A 6,957-nucleotide genomic window follows, 5' to 3' on the forward strand; every position below is an offset into this window, starting at 1 on the left:
TCTAAATTACCCAAATTTTCAAGTTTTGTAAAAATTATATAAAAATAAACTAAATTTGACCAACTATCTCAAAATTGTTTGAAATATTTTTTTCAAAATTGAAAAATGTTAATAATACTGAAAAAATTATCAAAATCATGTCAAAATCAATAGTTTCGATCCTAAACGATCAAAATTGATAGCAATTGATGGAAATTTATTTATATAGATAAATTGCTTTTTTTTAAATTATTTTGCCAAATTTGGAAAATAATAGATCAAAATTAACAAATATTTTAAATTATAATAATTATTATTATTATTGATTATTTTAAGAAACAGTGTAATACAAAATTGTTTTATTCGTTGTTATTAAACGTTTCTCAGTTTTTCTAATCATTTGTTTTCTCATATTTTACATTTTTAAGTACGTTATATTTACACAAACATATTTATATACAGTAAATATAGGAATGAAATTAGTTCGTCATTTCCGTTTTCTACCAACCAACATGATTTTTTACTAACAATTGTGAATTTAATTAAAAGTAACTTATTCGATGGTTTACTCAAGTATAATTGAAATATTTACGCGTTTACCCAATTTTATTTGAAAAAATTAATAATTTTTCCCAATTTCACTTGAAGTAACTAATATTTATTGGTTTTACCTACATTTGTTCGCTTTCATCCGTATTTAATTGTAGGCATGCAAAATTACCTTTAAAAGCCCAAAATCGTCAAAATCGCTGTCATTTGTCGACTATTATTTATTTCACCAAATGTTTTGAATTTAACCCAATTTGATTTGATATAAATAATTTTTAATGAATTTAACCCAATTTGATTTGATATAAATAATTCTTAATGAATTTCACCCAATTTTATTACAAATAACTTATTTTCAATGGTTTACCCAATTTAATCAAAATATTTAATTTTTAAAAGGTTTTTACTCAATTTTATTTGATATAAATAATTTTGAATTAATTTCATTTATTTTTTATTTATGATTTATCAAGTAAATAATATTTTAGAGCTTTTAGAACCAAAACAACTACGGATATAGATTGGAAATTAACGCGGTTTTTGATCGAAACTACTGGGCTAATTTAGATCTATTATTTTCCAATTTTGGTCATTTGATCAAATTGACCAAAATAAATACTTTGTTTTAAAAAAAATCGCAATTTATCTGTTCATTGATCCATTTTTACACAACTTATAAATTTTCGTCAATTCCTATGAATTTTGATCGAAACTACTGTTTTTGATCAATATTTTTTCAATTTTATATATTTTTTCAATTTTGAAAAAAAAAAATTTTAATCAATTTTGAAATATTTTTTTCAATGTTTGTATTTTTTTTCATATTTTTTCCAAATTTAGCCATATCGGTTCATTTTCACCCATTTGGTTCGAATTGATCAAAATGTGATCAATTTGGATTTTTTTCGTAAATTTTTAAAAATTCTTCACAGGGGGACCTCAGGAATCGGTCAAAATCCCATGTTATTTTCAATGGGAAAATTTCCATTTTATGTTGTCAAAAACATTTTTCGTTGCCATGGCAAAACCGTTGCCCATTGAATAAAATCCCTTTAGGATTTTTCAAGTTCACCTCGGGTCGTCTCCCCCTTGGTTATTGGTTCTAGCACATGTAACATAATTACTCATAAGTATGCCACTAGCTCTAGATATTGCGTCATCCGTACCCTACGTAATATTTGATGTAATATTGGACGTCATCGAATCTCAAATGCTTATTATGCCGTCGCTCAATTAGCTCTACTTCTGTTAAACCGACGGCCATTATTTTAGTAAACAAACCGGTTTGAACAACCAAGGCTTAGGAGTTAAAATGAACTACAATACACTGTCAAGTGCTGTTAATGCAATTAATAAAGTTTTCGGAGACTCAGGTTCTAATATAAATTTGCTATGTCAAATAAGAGAAGCAGGTTTATTAAAAAATAGTTGAAATTCAGGTTGAGCTTTTCTGGCGCATCTACAAGATTATAGTCTTTGCAGATTCTTTTGAGCCTAGGCCTAAATCTTCTAGGCTTGGTATGGGTTTTAAAAACGCTGGTGGAATATCCCACTTCGACGACTTGTTCCATTTTCGGAATGCGATCACTGAACCGAACCGTATGGGTCATTTTCCCCAACCTTTTCTTTTTCTAAACTACTCATTATTTAACTTCATCAAGACAAACCGAGCGAGTTTATAAATTTCAATATAGCTACATTGGGCTGACTAAAATTCCGACGCAAAAAATTCCTTCTCAATTTAGAGGTTTACCATTGGCTTAAATACATATGTTAGTAGCCAATAGTGTGACTCCTAAAATTACTAGGATGAATAAAAAGGTTAAAATCTAACGTACTCCACCTTTTTACTGATTCCTGGTGAAACAAACCATTATTGAAGATTTTTGAATGGAATAAAGGTACAGTGGCATACTTATGAGTAATTATGTTAAAAATGGTTCTAGGAATGGTTGAAATTTAGCGCAGAAATTTTACAGTTCCCAAATACTTTCTATTATGCCGCCAAATGATTTCATTTCCACCTCTTGTTTCCTAAAACTCACAAATCTCCTCAATGACTCTTTTTAATACTTCCTGCAAGAAAAGTTAATCGAGATGAATTTGTTGCAATAATAGAAAATCGATTAAAGCACATTTGTTTGTTCATTTATAGTACTTAAACATACTGTTTCGATGGTAAACTTCATTTTCATTTTCAGAAATTCGAGTGGAGGAATTCTTAAAATAATGAAATCCAACTGAGCTAAGCGACGAATGCGATTAAAGATAATTGGCACTCAAAGGAATTAAGTAGTCCTTGGGAAAGACAGTACAGTGAGAACTTTCGTTGAGCCTTCTTTTGTTTATTATCTCCGATTCCCAGAAAAAGTTAAGACTTTGGCCCCGGTTAAAGATTTTGATATGCAGTGTGTCCGGAATTGCTCTGACTGGGCATTTTTCTTAAACACTACAAGAGTTAGAAATGCGATGGAAAAAACCATCTCGTCATAGGAGGCAATTGTTTTAAGAGTTTTGTACATAAATTCCAGGAATGGCTTAAATAGTTAATTTTTTAAACAAAAGGATATTTTTATTAATCCAAATGCACAAAATTTACAAGTTGAGGTTTTATGATTTCTCCGTTTGTCACGATACAATTTTCGGCACGAGCAAGTAATCATATCAGGTGTGAGAAGTCCGAAGACTGCAATGATATGTGCTCGTTACTCTTCGAGTCTCCCAAAAAATACTTGAAAACTTGTTTTTTGATGAAATACCACAAGAAAACGTCCATCGGCTTTACGTCTGGAGACATCGCGGGCCATTGAACCGGACCGTTTCGACCAATCTAACGCTATGGGAACCCGTTGTTCAGATGCTCTACAACGTTGCGAGGTTGATAGGGTGGCGCACCGTCATGTTGGGACAATAATAGTCTGTATGTTTCCTTAAACAGGGTCTTTTAAATTGATCGTCCACGGGTTTTTCTCAAAAATGACGGGACGGAATATTAGTAAATTTTCAGGGTATATACAACAAATACTATTCAATTGAATTTGTAAGTGTCAGAAAAAGTATTGTTGTGCGTTTTAGAAAATTTATTTTTTCACTGGTAGGTGGTTGGTCAAATATGGACATTTTTCCCCAAGTTTTGAAGACTTGAAAGGAGCTAGTCCGTTATAAGCCATCAAATTATTTAAATTATCATTGGCGGAAAATAGTGCCTTACTTGTTTGTACAACGTAAAATAAAAACAACCCGTACGATTAAAATGAAATTGACCTGGTAAAGGTCTACCAAATAGCCACGCTTGCGTATTACATGAACTGTTTTTGAGAGTGAGGAAAATCCATCTAGCTGCATCCGTGGTTCATTATCCTTTCGGAACATTGTAGCGCGGGTGTCGAATGTTGGAGATCTCAACCTAGGGACAATCGACTTAAGCGAACCCCTAAGGTACCCGTCTACAATTAATAATAATGACTGAATACGCCCGGGACTACTCGCGTAACGTGATATGGTGGGGTTAGCGAGGGTCCTCAGTATTAAATTGGTGTCTAGGAGAAATTTGTTATTAAACGTATCAAGCCAGTTGTTAGATTGCCAAACACTAATTGATTTAATTTAAACTCAATATCCTAACCAAACATTTAAGCTAACTTAAAACTACCTAAACACTAATTAAACTAAATGAAATATTATCAAACTAAGCAACTGGCCAGTGCTCGCGGCATTAACGAAATGTAAAATCTAGGTTGCAACCATTACTTAACAAAGTTCATCCCGAAATGTTCAGTTGAACTGCGGAAACTTTATCGAAGTGGCAGAGTCCGGTTGGAGCCGTGGAAGAATCTGAGCGACGTTGTTGACGTTTCGGAACAGCGGAACACAGAATTTATGTTGGTGGCGATGGTATCTCGTACAATATGTTGAATGTAGCCGCTGGATGGTTGGGCATAACGAATTGGCCAATATAGATTGTTCCTGTCCTTACCTTGAAGTCAACACGTTTACAGCTCGAAGGTTAAACAAAACACGACTTTAACGTCCAAAATTAGTTGAAATATCAATTATTTTGCTCCGATCATAAAATGGAGTCCTTTTCAAATCAAATTCCGAACCGTTACTATTTCTTTTTTTTTAGCTCGCGTCCGAGCGCGCGTTATTAAAAAAACTCGCGTTATTTATCTCGCGTATTATTTTCCAACTCTTCAATTTTGAGAATAAATATAAACGTAAAAATATGTATAATACAAGGAAAGCATATTTTAACACAATAAATAATTTATAATATATATAATGTATAAGAAATATAAATGACTATCAAACAACTGGTCTTAGACACGTCGGCATATCAATAAGGGGTCAAAGGGGCGCTGTGATCTCCTCGCTATCCCACAAAAACAAAGATCTCCCGGTAAAAGGACGGGCCCTTCCCTTACCTGGGGTAAAACACAAACAACCGAATCACCCAATCACCAAAATATTCGACCAGCAATTATTTTGGGGGAAAGGGGATGGTATATTTCTTATTAATTTGATATTTCGCATTACAATCCCCCCCTACTTAAGTCGAACGTCCCCGTGAGACCACTTTTTTAACAGTGATAGATAAACAAAAAAAAATTAAGTTAAAAAAATATGAGCTCAAATGAAATAACTACAAATCTTCTGGTGCACCATTGTAACAGGCCTTTAGAAACTACAACAAACCAAAAAAAAAATACCAGGCACACTATCGTCGGACTCTTCCAGTTTGTGGGTCTCGTTGACGAAGGTTGTGAACACCATAACTTGCCGGGGAGCTAGTAACTACAGGGGCATCGACATTTCCATCTATATCTGAATCCCTTAAAATACAATCCGTTCGCTGTACATATGGTTTTAACTGGCGGATATTATGGGTCCCTTTCAAAAGTTTTCCCTTACCGTCCGCTAACCTATATGTCCATTTGGACAACTTCGCGGCCACCCTGTACGGTCCATCAAATTTCGGCGCAAGTTTCACGGCATAATTATCCGCGTTGCTCGATGGAAAATGCGTTTTTTTTAATACTAAATCACGAACGTTTAATTCGACATCCCGATGACGCTTATCGTAAGAAGCCTTCTGAGTAGCTTGCGCTTTCACAATATTTTTACGGGCGTTTTCTAGTGCTTTGGCTACATCTTTAACAACCCTAAGAGAATGAACTTTTTCTACGTCTGCGCTCAAAAAGTGGTCGGGATCGTGTTCGCTTTGTATACTGAGTGCAGTTCGGAGCTCACGACCGAACATCAAAGCGGCCGGAGATAGCGTTGGGATAGGTGCGATGACCTGATTGGCGGAACCACTACTTGTATTCATCGTACAAGGTATTAAGCTAGCGGGGTTCGCGGATACGGGAGTATTCGACGCGTCTCTATTTGCACTTCGCTTTTGGTAACGAGCTTCTCTTTGTCGTTTGCAATATTCAAGGTAAGTGGGACTGTAATCACCACTCATAAAGCTATATAAATCTTACCAATAAAATATGGAAATGCAGATAATTGGTTAGGGACTCTAAATCAAATCTAGCTAACTTTCTGGAATAGCCGACGAATTTAAAATAATAAAAAAAAACCACACACACACACCTATTACGTATAGGGAATAGCAACAAATATCATTGCGTTGTCAACCAGAGAGAAATGATAGATTTTGATAAAAGCTACCAACTAACAATTGACTACCAAATTATAAGAGGAAACAAAATTACTCTTCCATTAAACATAAAAGATCCCGGCTGGGCCCCCAAATTGTAGCGCGGGTGTCGAATGTTGGAGATCTCAACCTAGGGACAATCGACTTAAGCGAACCCCTAAGGTACCCGTCTACAATTAATAATAATGACTGAATACGCCCGGGACTACTCGCGTAACGTGATATGGTGGGGTTAGCGAGGGTCCTCAGTATTAAATTGGTGTCTAGGAGAAATTTGTTATTAAACGTATCAAGCCAGTTGTTAGATTGCCAAACACTAATTGATTTAATTTAAACTCAATATCCTAACCAAACATTTAAGCTAACTTAAAACTACCTAAACACTAATTAAACTAAATGAAATATTATCAAACTAAGCAACTGGCCAGTGCTCGCGGCATTAACGAAATGTAAAATCTAGGTTGCAACCATTACTTAACAAAGTTCATCCCGAAATGTTCAGTTGAACTGCGGAAACTTTATCGAAGTGGCAGAGTCCGGTTGGAGCCGTGGAAGAATCTGAGCGACGTTGTTGACGTTTCGGAACAGCGGAACACAGAATTTATGTTGGTGGCGATGGTATCTCGTACAATATGTTGAATGTAGCCGCTGGATGGTTGGGCATAACGAATTGGCCAATATAGATTGTTCCTGTCCTTATCTTGAAGTCAACACGTTTACGGCTCGAAGGTTAAACAAAACACGACTTTAACGTCCAAAATTAG

Source organism: Leiobunum rupestre, chromosome 9 (genome assembly GCF_980474605.1).
Source record: "Leiobunum rupestre chromosome 9, qqLeiRupe1.1.hap1, whole genome shotgun sequence".
Taxonomy (NCBI): Eukaryota; Metazoa; Arthropoda; class Arachnida; order Opiliones; family Sclerosomatidae; genus Leiobunum; species Leiobunum rupestre.